The 23,967-nt window shown below is 44.1% G+C and overlaps 1 protein-coding gene and 1 long non-coding RNA gene across 2 annotated transcripts in view; one reads left to right on the forward strand and one right to left on the reverse strand.

Moving 5' to 3' along the window:
- Positions 1-23,967, reverse strand: part of LOC122765314 — an 81,416-nt gene that overhangs the window by 19,857 nt on the left and 37,592 nt on the right. The window lies entirely within an intron of this gene.
- LOC122765313 (zinc finger protein GLI2-like) overlaps positions 21,796-23,967 on the forward strand; it is a 50,892-nt gene continuing 48,720 nt past the window's right edge. The window contains exon 1 of the mRNA XM_044019492.1: positions 21,796-22,248. The gene's annotated coding sequence lies outside the window, so the exon portion shown is untranslated. The remainder of the gene's footprint in view (positions 22,249-23,967) is intronic.

Here is a 23,967-nt window from a genome sequence, read left to right on the forward strand (position 1 = left end):
CCTTTGGGCGGAAGGAAACTGGAAAAAGTAAACAAGTCGTGACCCGGGTTTTAACCCAGATCCGATTCAGAGACGAAGAAACAGGAACATGTTTGACGAGGTTTAATTAAATGGCTTAGGATAAAAGATTCCGGCCTTGTAATCAGGGTCAGTGTTGTGACTGAAGTTTAAATGTTGCTATGCTTACGCTTGACATCCACACTACTCAAGTTTTCCCGCTTCTAAAAGTAAGACTTCAAGAAATACTGCTCGTATTTTGCAGCAGGAGCTGAGACTTTTATTTAGAAAAATTTAGTGTTGCGTTTCAGTATGAATGAAGGGAAAATTTGAGTTTCATTTTTGAAAACTGCAGGGTTGAGTTTTAGTGTGGACAATCAGAAAATATGACTTTGATCTTGAAAACTTCAGGCTTGAGTTTTAGTGTGGACAGACATAAAGTGAGTCTTTCATCTTGAAAACTAACCCTAACCCATTTAAGGGTAGACAATCAGAAAATGGGACTTTTACTTTGACAACTGTAGGGTTTCGTTTTAATGTGGACAATCAGAAGCTGGGACTTTTATTTTGAAAACTGTGGGCTTGTAATAATAAAATTAATTGAAGGCTACTTTGATTTGACGCTGGTTGCTTGCAGCTGTTGCCGAGGCAGCCACAGGTTGTGCCCATCAGCCCTCATAAAGGCGGGAAAACAAGGTCAGAATCCACGTGTCGCCTTTGATGTTGTTAAAAACCCTCATGTTCTGTGCGTGTTCACACACGGCTTCATTCAATGCTGCCGCCGCCGCGTCCAACTGCACGCCAGCGACGTAAACACCCTCTGAACATTCGCTAATGAGTCCCATGCAGAGCCGTGGTGGTGAAGGGGGTTCAGAGAGAGTTCAAGCCACACGTTCACCACATGTTCGGAGCTCGATCCCTGCCTCCCACTGCTGCGCCCTCATCAAACGTCCTCTTTGAACGGTCAGTAATGTTCGTCGCCGCGTCCTCATCCACCGCCGACTTCATCTCATCAAAGCAATCCTCGCCTCAGACTCCACGAGGACAAAAATAGAGACGGAGACATGCAAGTGTTCAACCTGAACCCAAAAACCCAGAGGACACAGCGAGACACGCACAGACCTAAAGAAGTTAGAAATCCACCGACTGTCCTCCGCAACAACATTCAACCTGTTGAGGAATCTGTGAAACAAAAAAACCCCGTCCCATTCATTCAAAGCTGCGGTTTTATTTCCTACGAGGTTTGACCACCAGACCACCGCGCCACCACTGAGACAGAAACAAGGAGGGCGACAGAGGAAGACGAGGTGATGCACCGGATCAAGAGGATCCGATTTGTCCTCAGCGCTCAGAGACAGTCGCTGCGACGCAGCTGGACTCTGTTAGCTGGGGTTTTTGTGAACGCTGCGCGACCTGACGACCAAGAGCGGGAGCCTGAGGAAACAAGTCGACGACAGAGACACGGACACAGCTGTGTGAGCGGTTATGTGCATTCGTCTGATATGATCAATGCCTAAAATATGAGCTGAATATGCTGCCTCCTATACAACTATTAAAATGTTTATTTATTCAGAACAATGAAGAAAATCTACATCTACTGCAGCAGAAAAAAGATGGATGAGGAAATAGTATATCAACAAAAAGTTGTGCCTTCCTACTTTTATCCAACTTCTGGTAAACGTTTGACTGACTTGCATTTGCTATCACTTCTACTGTGTATTTCTGTCTGACTTTGATCTATTTTTGGCTAAGTTTTTGCAGCGTTCTCTTAACTTTGATCTATTTTTGGCTAAGTTTTTGCAGCGTTCTCTTAAATTTGATCTATTTTTGGCTAAGTTTTTGATTTGATCTATTTTTGGCTAAGTTTTTGCAGCGTTCTCTTGACTTTGATCTATTTTTGGCTAAGTTTTTGCAGTGCGCTAAGTTTTTGCTTCTTTAACTTTGATCTATTTTGGCTAAGTTTTTGCATGTTCTCTTGACTTTGATCTATTTTTGGCTAAGTTTTTGCAGCTCTTTGACTTTGATCTATTTTTGCTAAGTTTTTGCAGCTTCTTGACTTTGATCTATTTTGGCTTGCACTTTGATCTATTTTGGACTTTGATCTATTTTGGCTGTTTTTGCAGCGTTCTCTTGACTTTGATCTATTTTTGGCTAAGTTTTTGCAGCGTTCTCGACTGATTTATTTCGGCTAAATTTTTGCAACTTTCTCTTGACTTTGACCTTTTTGTTTTGGCTAATTCCTGTCCATTGATATCGTTTGTGTTCCCCTTCCTCCTCCCTGTGTCAACCAATGAGCAGATCAAATATTCTTTAACTACACAGATATTTAATGTTGTTTTCTTGAATGTCTTTTCAGAGAGAAGAGCATCTGTAAACATCCATGAGAAAATGAAAGGGGAGCTTTAAAGGCGGTGCCGTCACAAACAGCACAGATGTGAAATATTCTGTTCTACAAATGAAGATTGAAAAACCTCACAGAAAACCCACATGAGAAGAATAAAACTCAAAGTGCCATTGACAGAGAGGATTCTTTTATATTTCTTCATTTGACTTTGGTCCAAACTCAGATCATTCAGCTTCTACAAATGTGCGTACATGTGCGTTCATCTCTGCGTGTCTTCCTGTTAGAACACTCACTCGTTTCCCATCAGCATCACTTCAGAAAACTGAATCACGACACGACTGTGACACACACACGCACACACACACAGGGATTGAGACACACCGATCTGGACGATGACGCAAAAACTAAAAGACAAACTTCTTATGATTTAGAAATTTTTACTTTCACGTCCTGTTTTTTCTTTATTATTATTATTCCCTTATTAGTCCCTGAACGCGGCGCGGCTTGTCATTTGTCTCACTTCCTCTTTACTTCCATCATTGTTATTATTATTATCATAATAGCATAGCTCCACCCCCTGCACTCAACCACCACAAATCCTTGTTAGAAATGAAGAAACTTCATATTTTCCTCCCATGGGGTCATGGTCCTGTGGTCGTCCCAGAGTTGGTTTCCATGGCAACCACATCCTTCATCAACCTGAGTCGAGAAGATTTAATTAAACTAAAATAAATTTTGTTTGGAAACGTGTTTCTCTTCCCGCACAGTGGTCACTCATCCATTCATCCTTCCTCTATCTTCCTCACCCCCCCTCCCCTCTCCAGACCAGATGGACACACAGTGCCCCCCCCGTCCTCTCTTTCTGTGTTGTCTCATTCGTCTCTTCAGAGAGATAAGCCTCGAGGATTTCTACGCCAACCTCGTGAACTTGACCTCTGGACGAATTCATCAAAGGGAAAAATCCCCCCCCCACACACACACACACACACTCCTCCCTTTCACAAACACCCCCCCACACTTTGCTTTGTTTTCAGTTTAATTACTTTGTTCATTATATTTCTGCTTATATTTTATTCTATTGTCATTTCTATTAAGGAGGTCGAAAACATGCTGCAGATCAATAAATTAAAGATAAATAAAAGACACAATTTAAAGGTATGAAGAGGAGGAGGAGGAGGAGAAGAAGAGGAGGGAATGGAAATGACAAATCAGGAGCATGGGGAAGAAAAAGGAAAAGAAAGAGGAGGAAGAGGAGGAGTTAAAGTTAAGGAGGCCTAAAGATGAAGGTTGATTTTCTTTAAAGAGAAACTGATGGAGAAGATTCATTCATTCATTCATTCATTCACTCTTTTTCAGCTGTGGTGTAACTAAAGATCATGTGATCACAGTTCCATCATTCATGAATAAAAGCTGATAATCACCGTCTCCTGTTCGTCTGGTTCACAGTGAGTTTCAGTGTCAGTCGAGGCCACGGCATCATAAACTCTGTCTCACAGGCTTAGTCTGTGTAAATCTGCAGGAATCCTATTAGTCCTGTGAGAAAGTCTGGACTGGAACTCAACCTCTAGAACTGTTTTTATGATTCTGGACCTGCTCCATCACTGCTGCTGTCGTGTAAACACTGATTAGCTGAGTGTGGCATAAAACATGGAAAATCCTGACAACAAGCCGTGGATGATGGTCCCGCTCTCTCACACAGAGGAAATCAGTGACTTTAACATCACAGCACACAGGAGTTGCTGATCCACTGTTTGAAATTCTTTGTTCAGATTGACCTCAGTGACACAAAGTGACCACACGAGGCAGCAGTAGACCAGCAGCTCCTGTGTCCCAGCGAGCTAAAATCCCTATTTTCTGGTGTGGGAGAGTGAGTGCTTTACAAACTTCAGTGACATACAGACATGAACATGTTCTTAAGCTGTCACAGATTTCATTGTAAAATATCTCCAACTGTGAATATTGTAGGAAAAACAGGAAATGTTCACTTCATGCAAACAGCAGAACGTTATTTCCCTGATAGTCCTCTGACGTGACCACATCTCACGGCCTCCACCGCACCGAGGCCTGAAGCCTTGTCAGCGGCGTTGTAAAAACTTGAAACATGGTCTGAGGTTGAAGCGCGGGGCGTGCGGCTCACGGTCCACCCGTCTGCTTTTTAAGAGGTGCTGGTGACGGGCGGTCACAGGAGGAATGCCTGTTGCAGCTGCAGCTGCCCGCCACTCAAGAAAAGACCGGCGAGCTCTCGAGTCCGCCTCAAACCCCCGACGACGCTCCGCTCCTTAATTTAATCCCCTCTCTCAAAACCACCGCTGACGCCCAGAACTCAAAGTCCTCGAGTCCCGGCGTCGCTGCCGTCTTTCTCCTCCCTACTTCAACCTGTCGCCCCGTCGACTCCCGAACACTTCACTTCTCCACTGCCGCAGATGTGATTGAGTGGGAAGTCGTGTGAGAGCAGAGGCCTCAACTGTGCCGCCGTTAAAACTCGCAAACAATAAACACAAAGTGACCTTTTCACCCTGTCAGAGAATTCAACGTTCTTTTATCGCGTGGTTATTCCCCAACAGGAAGCAGCGTCGAGTCTCTGCACTGAAACACAGTCCCACAGTTTTCCAAATTAAAGTCACAAGCCGGCATCTTCTAAAACAATCACAGAGTTTTCTAAATAAATGACACAACCCCACAGTTTTCAAAGAAATGTCTCAGTCTCAGTCAGACCTGATTTTGCAGTTTTCCAAAACGACACACAACACACAGAGTTTTTCTGAATGTCACAGAGGAGCAGTGTAGAAGCTCGGCTGTAACCACAGCAACAGCGATGAGCTTTCAAACTCAAACATATCAGTGTGGAACTGTAAACAAATGACACTTTCATTGATCAGTTACTGATGGGACTGTTATTTTAGCTCTTAAACTATAAACTCATAGTAACTTGAATCAGATCACAGCAGTCAAACATGGGTGAAACGTGGTTTCCCTCTGACACTGTAGAGACTAACTCTGCTTCCATCAGGAGCACAGAAAACCCTCCATTAATATTTAATCCTTTCTTAAAAGTTCTTCCTCACTCATCAGCCATTCTCGCAGCACGGCCCGTCGTATCTTAGCGCTGCAGCTGGGATTGTAATCTAAGCCTGCGCTCACTCTTAGCTGACCTGGATAACAGCTTTAGCCCAAATGCCTTTAATGCAAAATGTCAACCACGTCCAAAAAAATAAAACGCAGCTTCTGGGCACCGGCGAGCAGCGCTGAGACCTGCTCTGTTTACACCGTTAGATTTACAACGAGCGCGGCCAAAGAAAATACTTGACATTCTCATCCTGGACGTCTGTGTGGAGATTCAGGGGGAAGCTGAGTGCATCTGCATGTCCACGCCACCTCATCATTTCTGCCTGGGCCCAAACACATGTTTCCCTTTTAAAGTCACTTTGGAGCGGAACATTTGTACGTTTAGCATCAACATTTTGACAGGCTGCTCTGTGAATCCCTGCCAACTCTCCTGGGAGGCGCGGTGGAAGCACAGGCAGCCGTCGGCCTGAAAAACTCCTGCCGGACGAAGGGAGGTCACGGAAGGTCGTGGGTAAAATAAGCAGAAGGTCTCTGTTCCCGCACAAAAATGATCATAAAGAGTGAATTTGGACACATAAAAACCCAGTGTAAACTCACAGGATGTGGGAGGAAGCACTCTTTGATGAGAAGAGACACAAACTGAAGAATTCCATCATCTCGCCTCTTGACCTAAAGACTCAGGTCACTATTTTATTCACTTAAAGTGATAGTTCAGGGTTTTCTTAAGTGTTGACTTACATGAGGTGCTCACACGATCATTTTTCAGCACCGACTTTGACGCAGAAGCTCTGAGAACACGGCGAGAAAAACAGATTTTAGCCCCTAATAAAACACTCGCCTCATAAAATCCACGTCAGCTTAGGTTTAAGATATCTGAACATATTCTTAAGATATCTTAAGAATGTGTTGATGTCTTTACGTCACTGTGAGACAGACTTTTCCAGCAGGAAACTGCAGTTTGTAAACCACTCACTCTCCCACACCAAAGCCCATAGAGAAAAGCAGTGATTTTAACATCACACACACAGGAGCTGCTGATCCACTGCTGCCTCCATCACTTACTTCAAATGTCTTATTCTGTAAAATCCTTTGTTCAGATTGACCTCAGTGACACAAAGTGACCACACGAGGCAGCAGAGGACCAGCAGCTCTTGTGTCCAGTGAGCTAAAATCACTGGTTTTCTCTATGGGCTTATGGTGTGGGAGAGTGAGTGGTTTACAAACTTCAGTTTCCTGTTGGAAACATTTTTTTCTAACAGTGAGATAAAGCTGTGAACATATTTTCTAAGCTGACATAAATGTTATGAGTCTCTTGATAAGTGTCTAAAATCTGTTTTTCTTTGGTGAATGAGAAACATTGAAACCTTCAATTTTGTAAATTTATGGTCAAGTGTGTCTGTGTCACACACACACACACACACACACTGGATACTGTCACCCATCCTGAAAAACTTGAAACACCTGCTGCTAACAGCAGCCGTCTACACGCACACACACGCACACACACACACACACTTGAGCTCTTATCTGATGCTCACACACCTCGTCTGGGCTTCTAAAAGCGCTCGGCAAACACAAACACACTCACAGAATAAAGACAGAGGACAGCGGCGGCACATGAAGAGCCGCCACGAGGTCGCGGGGTCAAGCAGAGGCGGAATGGGCTGGAAAAGGTCCAGAGATCTGGACGATAACCCCGCCCCTGATACGGCCCGTCGCCCAGGTCAGCGCTCTCAGGTTACTCGCGGCGGCTTGTTTTGGTCGCCCTGTAGCCGTGGACGTGGACTTGAGTGTTGTCCAGACATGAAAGATGTTTCAGACGCTGCTGCTTTTGAAACGCGATCCCCGACTGTCTGCATTTCATGGCATTTAAAAAGTATCGTAAAGCTAAGAAATGTTGGCTCCTCCAGTCTTTCTCCATGTTTCTTTTCTTTTCTTATCACGCACACAGAACACGACATGTTCTCACAGACTCACACTTCTTCAAGGAACAAGGGACAACAAATAAAACTCTAATTCTTACAATAAAACTAGAACTTTACGACTTGATTTGAAATGTGGCTGAAGATTTTGACAGTTTTCTTCTCCTTTTGGTGAAGATCATCAAAATAAAGTCTGCATGTAACATGTCTCACTGTTTTTCAACAGAAAACTGACGTTTGTAAAGCACTCACTCTCCCACACCAAAGCCCATAGAGAAAACCAGTGATTTTAACATCACACACACACACACACACACACAGGAGTTGTTGATCCACTGCTGCCTCCATCACTAACTTCAAATGTCTTATTTTATAAATTCAGCATTTGAAATCCTTTGTTCAGATTTACCACAGTGACACAAAGTGACCACAGGGGGCAGCAGTAGACCAGCAGCTCCTGTGTCCAGTGAGTTAAAATCACTGATTTTCACTTCAAGAACAGACAGAGAAGAGTTTTGTTGTGTACGTACAGATGCTGCAGGTGATGTAATGTATACGTTGTTGTGGTATGGACGGCGGGCTGACGTGTCGAGGAGACGCTTTCATCGCTGCTGCTTTCATATCATATGTCACAAAGCTCAGTCTAAGCTGCAGCAGTGATAAGGTCAAACGGCAGCTTATCGGCCGCTCTAAAGAAGCCCCGCCGTGACCTTTAGACCCCGGCGCACACATCACGTCACCTGTCAGGAGGAACGCCGCCTCACTTCTGCCTCCGGTGGAACGACGACAGACCGACGCTGCCACGCCACACGTCGATGACATGTCAGAGCATCTCTCTGAGAGGAGGACCAGAGGAGCCGGTGGTGTGGCACTGAAGTTCAAAGTGACCCCAAGTGATTGTGACTCATCGGGGCAGCGGCGTGGGAACAGAAGAGAAGGATGAGGGGGAGTGGAAACACACAGGAAATACACTGACCTTTTCCTCCACACACACACACCTTCAGAACACAGAGCCAATCCTAAACACCAACGTCAGCGTCAGAGGCTCAAACAAGGATTTGTCTCTGCTCCTGTTATCTACACATGATCCACCACACTGAAAGTGGCAATCTTACGTATTCTTACATATACGCCGCCGTCTATAACCCAGAGCATCCAAGCAGACAGACTCTGAGTGAAAACATGCCAGTGGAGACACCAGGAAACGATCTATGTCAGCTTTAGATATCTTTAAAATGTGTTCACATCTTTATCTCACTGTTAGACAGTAGACACCAAAGCCCATAGAGAAAACCAGTGATTTTAGCTCAAGGAGACACAGGAGCTGCTGGTCTACTGCTGCCTCGTGTGGTCACTTTGTGTCACTCAGGTGAATCAGACTTTTACAACATAAGACATTAGATCTTAGTGATGGAGGCAGCAGTGGATCAACAACTCCTGTGTGCTGAGATGTTAAATGGACAGATTTCTCTATGGAGTTTGGTGTGGGAGAGCGAGCGGTTTACAAACGTCAGTTTCCATTCAGAAAAGTCTGTCTAACAGCAAAATAAAGAGGCAAACATCTTCTTAAGCTGATGTAGATTTCATTTACTGGGTCTTTTACTAAGCAGATCAAATCAGTTTTTGGCAGCCGTGCTCCCACTGAGAGTGGGTTCTCTGGTTCTGATGACAGCTGTGTGCTGGTGTAGTGAACTGAATATGAGTCAGTACCTCAAACGACCACACCTTAAAAAAACACGCTCTATCCCTTTCATTCAAGGCTGTGTTTGGCCTTATTACTTATGTACGCTTATTACAATCTTGGCCTCATTTCCTCGACCCCTGATGGTGAGGAATTCCAGTCTGCTCCTGTGGACGCCGACAAACACGTCCAACCACAAACAGAAAAACACGCCGTGGCCCAGCGTCGGTGAAGCTCGGCGGCCGGTGCAGACCGTCTCCGCTCTGGGCTGTGTGGAGTTTTAATGAAAGTTTGGAAGGATGTCAGAGAAGGTTCAGAGGAAATGCCTTGATCTGCGAGGCCTGTTCTGAATTACGGAGTGAGCTCGGCCGCATCTGGAGCCTGAAGCAGACACGTTTCCCTCGCCTGAGACTGCACGCGGTGGACAACTGCCACAGACGTCCAGGTGGACGGACGATGGCGATGCTGGCTCCCCTCACACTCTCTCTTACACAAACATGTGTGAGCTCCCACTTTATTGGATGGGAGCGTTTTGCAGACAGAGATTCCTCTCGCAGACTGGAATGCAGAGGAAGAGCGGTCGCACGCTTCCTCCAGAGCGAGAAGACAGACGGCGGAGCTGCTAACAGGACAGCTGCGAGGTCAAGTGTCCCAGATAAAGAGCAGATGATGGTTTGCCTGCGAGGACGGCGCAGACATGCAGAGTTCTCTGTTTATGAATTGTTTTTATTGAGGAAAGATAACACATGAGTCAGCGGTGAAGCCTCACTGAAGAAAAACTGAGTCACTTCATGAGAATTTCCTCAAATCTCTGAGTGAATCAGGCTGAGGCTGAGGAAGGACCTGAAGCGTCTGCGAGCAGCTGAGGAACTCGCTCCGTCCTAATTATTTCCACATTAATGTTCCGAGTCTCTGACTGGCACTAAATCTTCTCCCCACTCATCACGTTTCTCTGCGGCTCTTTAACGCCTGTACGTCATCTGTTGTCAGAGCGCTGCGACCTTTGACCTTCACAGGTTCTGCTACAAATTGCTTGTAACTGAAGAAACAAAGCTCTTGTCCTTGTTAGTCAAGCACAGAGAGACGCAGAAATGTGGACTATTTAAAGTCTCTTCAGGAAAGAACAGACAACCAGCGACGCTTCAGTTAATGGCATGTTTCTGAATATCGTCTGGAAGTAAAAACACATGGAGTGTGTGAAAGTAATGACCGAGTGTCTGAATCATGAATGTCCACCAGGGGGAGCCACTAGTTTCACTACTTCTTCAATACAGCATGGCGGGCAATTTTGTACGTTACAGTCCATTCAGAGTCAAACTGAGCAGAAAGCAGCGATTCGTTTAGGGCGGGGCCCGTGCTATGATTGACAGCAGATGTCCCACACACTGTGACATCTCCGTTTTTAACAGGATGTGACCATACTTGGAGGAGTAGGGGGTGGAGCCTGACATGATGTATTATTTTTCGCCCCCTGATGGACACTAACGAGAATACAGCTTTGACATACTTCATCGTAGGCTTCATTTTCTGGTCTTAGCTGCGATCTCAGTAAGCCCCACCCCTCTCTTCTTTTCCCAGCCGAACTGTGATGGATTTAAAACAGAGTTTTTAAAAGATAGAAGATATCGCAGCAAAGTCGCAACAGTTGACACGCTGCCTCAGTGGTAGGACGAGTTGTCTTTCAACTGGAAGGTTGTGGGTTGAATTCCCAGGTTCGATTCCCCGCTCCACTAGTCTACATGCCGATGTGTACTTGGGCGAGGAACGAGAAAGACCACATGACTACAATTCTGTCTTAGTAAAGTCAGTTCAGGTGAGGACGACCTCATGTGTATGACATCACACACCAGACGCTGATCTCTCTCACACACACACACAGACACACACTGGTCTCTTCTCACGTCCCTCGTTACAGTGAAGACAAAGAGAGGAAATATCACAGCTCTGCTGTTGTCCAGTCAGCTGCCTCCTGAACAAAAGAAGCTGAAACACGGCGCGGGCCTTGGAGCGCAGCAGGCGCCAGACGGAGCGAGCGCCGCGGGCTCTGCAGCGACGCGGTTACAGGTTCAGTGTCCCCGCCCTGAGGCTGCGGCGAGGACATACGTCACCACAGAGGAAACTCCCGAGGCTCTTGACCTGTTGACACTGTGAGGACCTGCGTTTAAAGGAGCAGGACCATGTTTTATCACATCAGCCGTGACCACGTCAACGTGAGAGGAAGTGGTTTATCTTGCAATCATTTAGAAAATCCATGTGTTCACAGTGTTAACGGCACTTTATTGTGCAACACGTGAATCAAGACACAGTTTATTTTACTCTTTCATAACAATGCAACTGTCAATGGACTATTATGGTATTTATTGATAAACTATGAAGAAAGCACTGCCTCCAGACACCATGCAATTCAGAAAATCCCAGACTCCTGTGGAACTCAGGGAAAATCCATCAACCTCGCTTTCATGAAGAGGCGGTTGTGTATGTTTTTACAGAAAGAACGAGCTGACATGCCACCACGACCTCTCTGCACAAAAGTTCCAAATATAAGCAATTAAATGACACGTTTCATCATGTTTATCTTCACCTGTTTGAATTCATAACTCACACGTTTCAGGTGGGATATAAACCGCTTAAGAAATAACAACGATAAAAAGACAGCGGGAGAAGAAAAGAAGATGGAGTCCGTGCTTCTTTGTGGAAAAAGATAAAAATGCAAGTTTTAAGTTTGAAATTTGAGCGCTTCAGGTCAGATTATATCTGATGTACGACTTTGTCTGGAACACAGCTCTTTCATGCTCCAACACAGTGATACAGTGATACAGTGTTAGTGCGATGGGCGGGGCAAGGGAATGCACTTCAACTCCGCCCCCTTCTCCTCTCTGATGCTAATATTTAGCAAAATGTCACATTAACACTTATATTTGAGCAACATTTGACGATAATGCCGATCAATCAGGCTACAGCTTCTCTAATTTCCTCTGTGCATCACAGCGGGCGACTGCAGGGTCACAGGGATATTCTCTTACATCCACTGACCTCTGACCTCTACACTATTCATTCCCTGAAATGGTCACGACTCACAAAGCAGCAGCAGCAGCAGATGTTTATTTATTTCTCTGCACAAAGATTTAAAAATATGAGCCAAGCACATGAAAAGAAAATGTTGACCTCAGGAAAAAGACGTTTAATATTCACACACACACACACACACCTCGATCACAGTGATGGACGAGGTGGGCGGTCATGTGATACAGGACACAGGACAGTGGCCTCGGGTAAGGTCTGTCCCCCATGACTCCAATAACCACTCATCACAACCAAAGTATGAAGAAAAGCCTCTCTAAACACACAACACGTCAACTGTTGTCAAAGCAGAGGATCCCCGGGATTAGCAGAACACACCAGGTGACACAGTGGGGGTCCTGTACCTAATAAAGTGGCCGTCGAGTGTAAAAAAGCACACAAGTGTCTGAATGTGGAAGAAAGAATTGAAGGAACATGAGAGGTGACAGGTGATAGACGAGGAGGAGGAGGAGGAAAGAGTTAAAGACAGGGTAGGGAAGTGTGTGTGTGGGTGGGTGGGTGGGTGGGGCGGCAGAGACAGAGGAGAGGTCAAGGTCAGAGGTCAGAGACAGACCTGCATGTCATCGAACACTCAACAAAGAGGTCCTCACAGTGATGCATGTGTGTGAAGGTCATTTATACACCGTCTCCAGTGAACTGACACACACACACACACACACACACACACACACTCTTAAAGAAGTGACCGTGGAGTGGTTACAGTTTAGAGTTCAACTTCTTCCACATTTCCTACTGAGGCCCCACAGCTCCTTACTGACCTCTAGTGGCCACACATGAACTCATACTCCCTCAGCCCCGTCCTCTGAGGTTTACGAGGGTCACGCTGGATTACAGAGGAGTCGGTGTTACACAGCGTAACGAGCTCACACGCGGCAGAACATTGGAAACAGGTGAAGAGTGAAAATGCTCTGGATGTTAATAAGCGTCACACCTGCTGACTGTGGTAACACAGCAGTAATCACCATCACAACCACCGCACACAAACACCAGGAACAAGCGTCTGTCCAAGCACTCTTTCAGCGGAACAACACAGAGCTGGGAATTCATACAGCCGTTCCTTTGTGTTTGGAAGTCATGAGTCAGACGTGGAAAACTGTGTCACACTTGAGTGAAGTAACAAAACAAGATGGATGCTGCACACAACGCCTTGGTTGTGTTTTCTTTAAAAGATTAAGACAAAAAAATCTGCCGCTGTAATTATTCATTAAACTGTCCATTACTTAAACCACTCACTCTCCCACACCAAAAAAATCACTGATTTCCTCTGTGGGGTTTGGTGTGGGAGAGTGAGTGCTTTTACAAACTTCAGTTTCCTGTTGGAAAACCTCATCACTGAAGCAGAGGAAACGTCTCACAGCATCGTCAAACCTTGTGCTTGTTATAAATCATCAAACTCAGACTGAAAGTGGACGCTGGGCTTGTAGCTACAGGCTGCACCAGTGGACGAGGGCCTCACCGTCCATCCCTCCATAAATCACTGTGAGATAATAGAAACATCACATCAATCTCACGTCTCATGTGTGGGGTCCGGGACACTGAAATAAGGCCGGTGGACACCCGGTGTTAATCAATCCACAGGGTTTAGCTGTAGGGGCCCCGGAGCCTCCCGTGAGCCCCACTGACAATGAACGGAAGCTGTCCTGCTGCTGCGGATCCACTCGTTCCCAACGCCGACCCACAATGAGGCCAAACCTGCCTCCTTCCCTGGACTCTAATCTCCTTTCTTCCCCTCCTCGCCTCCCTCCGTCGCTCATTCACCGCCTCGGTACGTACGAATGACAGCGCACCATGCGGTGCGTCAGGCACAATGGCGCTAATAACGCGGCGGAGTCGCTGCTCCTCCTGTCAAACAGCCGAGGTCGGTGTCCTGGTAAAATGGCTGCTGATTGAAGGGTCTGTGTGTGAATGAGTGCTGTGTGCTCACGTCTAATTAAAACACAATGCAGCAATTACTGCTGCGCTGTATGTGACTAATGAACAGCAGGGTCACACACACGCACACACACACACAGGTATGTGCCCACAAACACACAACTACACTGAACCCTGCAGGAGTTTCTTCAGGAGTTTCTTCAGGAGTTTCTTCAGGAGTTTCAAGAAGCAAGAGTTTAGCCACTTACAAATAAAAGACTCAACTAATAAAGCGTATGTCATCTTAAGTCTATGAAGTCTTAAGTGTTATGTTCACGTCTTTATCTCACTGTTACACAGACTTTTCCAACAGGAAACTGAGGTTTGTAAACCGCTCACTCTCCCACACCAAAGCCCATAGAGAAAACCAGTGATTCTACTGCTGCCTCGTGTGGTCACTTTGTGTCACTGAGGTCAATCTGAATGAAGGATTTCAAACTCAGTGATGGAGGCAGCAGTGGATCAACAACTCCTGTGTGCTGTGATGTTAAAATCACTGACTTTCTCCATGGGCTTTGGTGTGGGAGATCTTTTTAGAAGTTACACTCAGTTGTTCCTGGTGTTTGGGCTGAGAGCCATGTTTTCACTGAAAAGCCTGACTCTCTTGAGCGTGAGGAGTTAGTTTCTCACAGTGGGGGCTGCTAACACCAACGCAGAAACACAATCATCATAATTAGCAGAGGAAACTGTGACTCGGTCCGAGCGTATAAACAAAATGTTGGAAATGGAGGAAAAGGAGTTTTTTTTCCCCACCCTCATAATCCATGTTTTTAGAGGCTGTGCAGCAGCGCGGCAGATTATCCCGCATTCAGAGGGTGAGATGCTTCAGCCGTGGAGTATTTTTCCTGCTCAAGTGTCCTTGAGTAAAACTCTGAAGCACTCGACCTGCACAAATTGTTCTCGATGAGAGCATTGGCGACACAAAAATGTAAATTCGGCACAGGCTTACAGGGAACGCGAAGACGTCATTTTCGTTTGCACAAAGCTCATAAAATAAGCCGCGTCTCTAGCGGCTCCTGAGCCGATTGGCAGATAAGTCTCTTTGTGTCCTGCAGCTGGGAGTGTGTTTTGCTCTGGAGATCGTCCGTTCTCATGTCTGACATCATGTATGGCAGCACTTGTCTCAGCCCACTGGACGCACGTGGCCCTCTCCAAAACCCCGGTGACACGCCAACAATGCATGTCAGCGCCGCCGCGGAGGACTCGCGGGCTCCACGCTGGGCCGAGCCAAGGGAAAGTCACACTCAAGTGATCTGAGAGGAGATGAATGTCAGGAGCAGAGTGGGGTCCCCTCATGGAGGTCCCGTCACATCTGACCAGTCCCAGCGCTGCACTCACAATCAGGTCTGTGGGGATTTCTTTGACTCGTGAGAGCCACTTCAGATCGAGTGGAAACTGTTTTTGCGTCTGTGTCATAGACATTAGTTCTCTGGTGAAAGCTTCATTACAGCATTGTATGTATGTATGTTGGTGAAACCTGTATCACCATGATGATAAAAAAAACTCTCACCACTTCACACACACATCAACATCTTCAAGAAAATGTTGCTAATGTTACCAAAAAATGACTTATGTTGCAAAAACATGCTGTGATTTTAGAAAAAATACTGATATGACAAAAAATACTGTAATGTGACAAAAACATGACTTATGTTGTCCAAAAAAATCAATTTTACAAAAACTTTTATTTTCCAAAAATGTTGTAATGCTACAAAAATACAAGATACTATGTGATGTTTCAAAACACAACTGGCCTCACTTAAGTCGTGTTTCCACTAGCATAGTAACCCGGTACCTGGTACTCGTTTTAGTACCTGATCTGACGAGGTTCCAAGCGAGCTGAGGGCGATACTACACGTGACGTCACCAGACTGCCGTCACAGGACTCAAGCCGAACAATGTCGAACTGAAGATCAGTTAAAACTAATGAATAAGCCTGGGTTAATCTCCAACAACTGACAGGGAAATGTCTAAAATCTGAATGTCTGCTGGTCGTAACCGGCCTCATAAACCCTGCTGCTGTATTTACAGCTGTTTCCACAACTAAAACGTTTTTACAACGCTTCTATTGTTTTGGGGGCGTGGCTTTGATAAGAGGGGATAAGAGGTATTTCATCCAAGCTTTTCCCACACTTACAGACCCGAGCTTTAATACAACATAGCCGTGATGATTTTGTATATGAATAAGGTCAGAAGTTGAGGAAACATGAATGAAAGAACGAGGAACATAGACAGTGGGATCAGAGAGAAGGAACCAGGAAGAGGCTGATGAAAGTATGAAGAATATGCACAGTCTATGCACACAGAAAAGCCTGCGGCGTGCAATCTTCACTCATGGTATTTTAATTTGTTTCTGGTCACAGCTGCGTCGTCCTCAGAGCAAACACAAACATGATCCACAGTTTATTCTCCACTTCATGAGACCACGTTTGTTTTTCCTTTAAAAAAGAAAAGGTCTTTAATCTCGGCTCGTTTCCTCTGCGTCTGTCTTTAATTAAGTCTGCATTATATTTATTTCTATAAACACAATTTCAGCTGGAAGGTTTATTTAACAGCTGTCAAAAAAAGGAAAAATGCTCCGAATGTTTTAGTTTAGGTAACAACCGTATGCTTTTTTGTTCCTTCTGCTTCTGAATGGAAAAGCTGAAATTGACACTTGGGACTGAAAAACGTGTCATTATAATGTTTAGTTTTGGTCGCTGACACCACAATGAGCCTTCACTCAGCTTTGTAATTCTTCATGGAAAAAAAACAAAGATTTACGGAAAGTAAACATGAAAGTTGTCTCTTACTCTCAGAGGAGACAAAATGGCTGCTGACAGAGACACAACAAAAACCTCAGCAAACCAAATCTACGTCAGCTTAAGTCTGATGATGTCTTAAGAACATGTTCACGTCTATATCTTCCCACAGGAAACTGAAGTTTGTAAACCACTCACTCTCCCACACCAAACCCCATAGATCAACAACTCCTGTGTGCCGTGATGTCTCTATGGGCTTTGGTGTGGGAGAGTGAGCGGTGTGTCACAGAAAAGTCTGTCTCACAGTGAGATAAAGACGTGGACATGAGAAGTGAGAAAAGTGATGTGATAAAAGTTTGGCATCACGTCTGAGAGTTGAAGCTGAAGCTGCTGGAGGTCAGAGGTGACGAGGGATGAAGCGGCTCAGACGTCCCGCGTGTGAATCCGTCGGTGTCATCAGTTAGTCAGACAGCGGCGGGGGAGTCTGTGTCCACCTCATTGTCCCCGCAGCACACAGGCTGATGGGTTTCTAAAAGACTGACAGATTTCACTTGGCCCGCGGCCAGCGCACACACACACACACACACACACACACACACAGGCGACAGCGCGCGCAGCATGGGAACTTCAGGGGCTGCTGGTTCCGATGAATGGCCGAGAGGAGGTGGAGGACAGATCGTCAACTATTAGTGTCAGACGTGGGATTCAAACATGGAGTCCCCCGCTAGTTAATGGAGAAACAAACACCGCAATCATTTATTTTTAATTGAAAAGGAGCGATGTGTTCTCTGTGAAGCTGGAGCTGACATTTCCAACGGCTTTGAACGCCTCTTTAGTGTTGCACGGTGACAAATGATGAAGGTTTCCCAAAGGGAAGATCACTCTTGTTTTTGTAATCTGGACGTTTATTTATTTAAAGAAAAGAAAGATAAAGTGCACAAAGATGAAGTGAATTATCTTCTTTTGTGTCGCAGGTTCACAGAGGTCACAGAGGTCACAGAGGTCAGCTCTACACTCATGTGTGGAGCTAATGGTAAAACATTTAGAACCATGTATGAACTGTGGCCTTCAGACACTCATGAATTTAATGTATCACCAATAAAGACGAATACAGCTGGTAAAACCAAGTTAAGTGGTCACCAGGACAACTGACACACCAGCAAAGACATAAAGGACAAATAAAATCCACACAAACGTAGCCATCTCAAAGTATTGGAGACAACTGAATTCTGAATTTCGAGAGCACATACGTTTGGAAACTTTGCTTTTAAGACGAGTAAAATCTCGATGCTTCAGGTCAAGTAACTCCAAACACGTCCAAGACAAGAAACCAGACCTTGAAAAGAAGGACAAGTCAACACTTTTAGTTCAAGAGTCTCCCGTAAAGTCATCAGACTGACAATAGGGTCAAGTCCTGAAGGATCAGACAAAGACGAGATCAAGACAAGTGTCTCGAGTCCTGAAGACAGAGTCAATTCATTTGTGATGCATCATCTGAGATCATGTCCAGACCAGGTTTCATAAAGTAAGTCAGGACGAGGTAAAGACAAGTGTCAAGCTTGTCAAAGCAAGTCTTGAGTCCTGAGGACAGCTTGAAGTAGTACCAGGACAATCAAGAGTCAAAGCTCAAGTCTCAAATACTGAGATCGTTCCTGGATTGGCTCAAATGAGTTCAACAAGTTTTGATTCTCGTCTCACGCCCTAGAGGACAAGTCCAAGTTCTTCAGGTGTTTAAGTATTCCAGGACAATCACGGGCACATCTCAAGTGAAGTAGATTTCCTTCAGGTGTCCTATAGGACAAGGTCTTTCAAGGTTCTTGAGACAAAGTCCCAGCAAAGTTCATGAAGGTAAAACCAGGACACCAGCACCAGTCATTCATCAACAGCTCAATTCTCAAGTGTTTTTTTGACTTTTAAAGTTCACTTCAGGTATATAAAACCCAGAGTCTCCAGCTCTGTTATTTCATTCATTATTCACATTCAAAAACACTCTGGAACGTTCAGCTCTGGTTCCAGACAGACGAGAAGTCACTGTTGATCTACAGAGGGAACAAAGCGGGCCTGTCGTCGGCCTTGACCCGCGGCGCTCAGCGTTAATGAAAACCGACTCGAGGTCTCGGTGTCTGTCCGACTTTGAACCGCGCTCAGAGAACCTAGCTGCTCTCAAAAACTGCTTTCACACGTCGCCCTTTTCCTGTTTTTCTGACACTGATTTCGTCACCACGCCCATGTGGAACCACAGTGGAAAAGAGGTGTGTGTGTGTGTGTGTGTGTGTGTGTGTGTGTGTGTGTGTGTGTGTGTGTATTAATCTGCTCCCTGTATTAAGGTCAGCAGCAGAGTCTGGCAGCAGTCACAGCAAACACGGTGGAGACTCAGGTCTGAATCAATTTAGTCAGGAAACCCTGAGGTCACAGCGGATTAAGTGAAAAGGTGGTGGTTTGTGTGTCTGTGTGTGTGTGTGTATGTGTGTGTGTGTGTGTGTGTGGGGCGGGTTCATTCCCACATTCAGCATATCTGATTTAGTACGCATCAGGACAGGGGAGGTGGTGAAGGGGGGGGTGTAGCAAATAAACTCAGCGGATATTAAAGGTCAAAGGTCGCTCCAACATGTGTTTTTCTGAGACAGTCTGAAGCAGATGAGTCACAGCTGAGCTGAGAGGTGGCACAGATGTGGACACACAGACACAGACACAGACACGTGTCGTCGTCGCCAGGTAACCGCACGTACGACTTTAGACTGTCCAGATAAAAGCAGTAAAGTCTCTAAAATACTTGAATCTGCGCTCACATGGTCACTGACTTCTCCCGCAGTTATCGGTCGATTATATATTTAACATTTACCTGGGAAAACATTCAAAAATCTATCGCTAACTTTGACCGAGTTTGTTCCCCTCCTCGCCTGAGGCGGCGCTGCAACAAGAGTTACTGAAGGAGAAGACCAAGAAAACTTGCTCATCTATTGTTTTCATGCAGAGCAGAACGTGGAGCTGCATCAGATCCTATGGTTTTATGTGAACATGCGACACATTTACATCGGCTGACGTTCTACACGCACGTATGTCCTGGTGGTGTTTACCCACAATGCCCTGCGCTGTAGTCTCGCTTCCTGCATTTGGTTCACTTGAAGCGAACCGAGACTTAGGTTTTTTTGGCGGATCAGAGTTCAGTTGCGCATTCACACCGGCGGACCTCAAACGGAGCAAATGCAGCCAAACTGCATTCACACCAGGTTTTCACACTAGTTTTCATAACAAATTCATACAATCACAAGATGATACAGCACCGTTTTGTCTCCATGGAAACCAAACAAACACTGGTGACGTACTTTTCTTCATTTATGTGAATGACATATTCTTGTTTACCATATTTATTGGTATTTTTCACAACGCTGGATTTAAGTTGTTATTTTGTCTGAAAATGTCGCCCCCCCAGCGCAAAAGAGTGCAACGTCTTTCAAAAGTCGGGGAAATTCTGCTCTGGTGTTGAATAACAAGAAGAAGAAGAAGAAATGACGTGAACTTTGAGGATAATCCCTGCGACGCACTGGGAGTCACAGATTAAAGTGGTGTCATGTTGTATTTTCGCAGCACCTGCTGATGAAGCGATGAACGCCGGTGAACGACGTCGTCTCTGACGCACACAGAATATAAAAAACACTGTTAATAATCTTTTAAAAACCTTCTTCTTCTTCTTCTTCTTGCTCCCACAGTGGGAGCAGAGGCGGATCTGTGGAAGTCATCAGTGTCAGGTGGCCGACGCGGGGACGGAGACTTCTCACGCAACACTTTGAAGAAGACATTTAATATTGTGATTATTATTGTTGCTGCTCGCAGGTCAAATCATTTCCATGTGGAGTTTTTAAATAACCATAAAATATAACTTTTGATTTATCTCATTGTAAAAATCTGACATTTCAGTTTGTTTGATTAGATTATTTAACATTTGAGATAATTTTCAACTTGACCACAAAAAAATATATCAATAAATAATCAACAATCAATGAAACACACTCAGCTTCTCGATTAAAAAACTAGAAAAAGTAAGTTGTAGGATTAAGTTCTCACAGGACACCAGCAGGTGGTGCTAATGAGCCTTTCTGAGTGTATGGAAATAAAAGGTTGTGTTGAAAGTGAAGGTTTAAATAATCTAATGCTACAGATTCAATCAAATGTAAATATCTACATTTACATTCAGCACGTCATTTCAATTAAGCTGCTTTATACTTAAATAATGTGTGTGTTTTATTGCATTCTTTTCATTCATGGGAAACACTTTAAATAAAAAATACTTTTCTTTCTTTTTATAAAATTGATGACTAGATGTTATGATTTAAATCAATCAGTCAGGGCGTTACAGATTCAAATGGAGTAAAGTGTTTCTTCTCATTGATGGTCTTTGATCCATGTAATAGACATAATCTGCCACTAGGTGTCAGTGTTTTATTGGAAATGAAACGTCCAGCAGATTTGGAGAAAATTAGGAGTTAATTTATATTTACCACCATTAGATGTGTATGTATGAACACACACACACACACGTGTAAATATGTACTATGTGTGTGTGTGTATATCTATATATATACACACACACATTAATATTTTAAAGTGTATTTTTGTTGTTGCTGTTAACTAACTGGGCTTTGTGAGCTTTGTTATTACATTTGATTGTAATAATGAATGAATGAATTCATCATAAAAACTAAATTGCGATTATAAATTATTTCTCAGCCAATTACTAATTAATTTAAATGGATTAATTCATATATTGGACACTTTTTCAGTTGATGATGAAAAAAAAATGACGCAAAGGAAACCTTGAATAACGCATAATCACTATTTAATTCACCAGTTTAATGGACATTTTCAAAATAAAAGTCTATAAAGTAAAAGGGAAAATAACTTTTATGATCAATAACTGATAAAAAGGTGATGAGTAATTACGTTATCGATCCGTTAGTGGAGCTCGTTTGGAAATAAATGATAATGATGAGGAGGAGGAAAGTTTGTCGATGACAGGAAGAGGAGGGAGAAGCGGAGGGAAGAGAGGGGGAGGAGGAGGAGTGGGGACACCGTGTGTCCCGCCGCCGCCGCAGCATCACCACCACGCACCAACTTTCTGCACCGCGTCTCCTCGTGGATCGCGTGATGCGCACAGACGCGTAAACTTTTCCTCGCGCTTCGTGGTTTCCACGCGGAGGACGCGCGCTCGCTCGCTCGCTCGCACGCTCACACACTCGCTCCCTGTCTGTCTGATTTTGTGGGAATATACCTTTAGAAAAGTATCGGCGCGTGCCGTTTCTCCTCCTCCTGTGCGTGGGATTTTATTTATTTATTCTTCTGTGTCTTTTTGTTGGTTTTAAAGTGGATTTTTCGGTAGTGTGTGTGTTTTTTGTTTTTTTAAACTCTCTTTCCTGAAAGAAGAAGAAGAAGGAGAAGAAGAGGAGAAAGAAGAGGAAGAAAAGTGGAGGTGAAGTGAAGACGAGGCTGAGGAGACACAAGTGTGGGGTGAGTGTTGACCATGTGCAACATTTATGATCCTTAATTCACTCCGTCCTCATACTTTTCATTCATGAACTCTTTCGCTTCTACACGTTTTTCCCGGGTCTTTTATTGTGAAAAACGGTGAAAATGATGAGAAGAGTTTGTCAGTCTGATGCTGGAGGAATGTCAGGAATGTGCAACCTGATATTTCAAAGTTCATTCTTTTTCTCTTAAACTAAAAAAAACATAAAACAACTTTTTAAAGTGTTTTTTTTTTTTTGATTGATTTCTCCTCGGGTAAAATAAATAAATAAATAACGGCTTTATAATGTGTGACCATAAACTAAATAAAAGTAGCAGCAGCAGCAGAAATGGTCGGTTGCGTTTGATTAGCATGAGAAAAACAGTTTTTAGTGCATTTGCCTTTGTGCAGGATGAAGAGTTGCAGCAGCCAGAGAGGGAGCACAGGGGGGGTGAAGAAATAATGGGGCCCCTTACATTATTCACCGTGACATGTGTGTGTGTGTGTGTGTGGCATCTGTGACGCTGATGTCACTTTCATCCTGAGCCGGGCCGAGCCGGACCGAGCCCAAACCTCCACAACACTTCCTCCTTGTTAATGATTCAAATCTGAGTTTTTAAGCTTTAATGAAAAAAGGAAGAGAAACGATGAACTGAAGAGAAAGAAAGGAAGGAGTCTGTCATGCAGGGAGCGATAAATGTGAATTGGAAGTGAGTAAAAAACGTCCCGCTGTGACGACTCAAAAGTCTCTTATCCCACAAAACAACAAGTCCACACCAATTACAGCGAGCGGCCTCGGGGCACTTGTTCCAAACACCAGCAGAGAAGAAAAGACACACACACACACACACAGGGTTTATCCGTCACACACTCACACACATTCAGCTTCACGCTCAACAAACAACCTGAGAAAAAGCTGAAAAGTGTTGAAACATAAAGAGGAACAACCACATCAAACACCACGTGAGAATGTGAGAGAGAAAAAAACTCTCAGTGCTAAAGATTCTGTGAAATCCTTCAAATTCAGACGTCACTGCGTGATTTTTCAAACGTCTAAATGACTCAAAAACTGAAACTGCTGAAACATAAAAGACATCAAACACAACGTCTCAGTGCTAAATTGAGAATGTGAGAGAATAAAAAACCTGCCGTGTTTTCTATTGACTTACTGAAACATAAAAGCAACGATGAGCTTTCATTTTCATTTATTTGTTCACCTAATGATTTACTGCTAAAGATTCTACAAATTCTTGTCTTTATTTTAAGTGAGACAAATAAAGGTTTATATTCGTCACTTATTAAGTTCCCGCAGATGATTTAATCATAAACTTCCTGTTAACAAACTGAATATAGATTCATTTTTATTTAATGAGCTTTAAATCACAGCGTCAGATAATAAATAACCTGAGGAAAGTGTTTTATTTTTACTCTCAGCGTAACGGCTGATTTGTGAGGATTCAATGCTTTTTAAAATGCATCAATTCATAAACATTTTGATTTATTTGTCACTGACAAACTGAAAATCACATGTAATTATGGGACTTTCTCAGACTCAGGGAACCATTGATAAACCTTTTAAAGACAATTTTCTGTTTCTATTAAATAATGAATAATAATAGTTGAAACACTAACCACTCCATGGGAAAGTGTGAGAATTAAAAGCAAAGACCAGACTAGATTTTTAATAAATTCTCATTTAGTCAGTTTCCCTGATAAAAATC

Source organism: Solea senegalensis, linkage group LG2 (assembly GCF_019176455.1).
Source record: "Solea senegalensis isolate Sse05_10M linkage group LG2, IFAPA_SoseM_1, whole genome shotgun sequence".
NCBI lineage: Eukaryota > Metazoa > Chordata > Actinopteri > Pleuronectiformes > Soleidae > Solea > Solea senegalensis.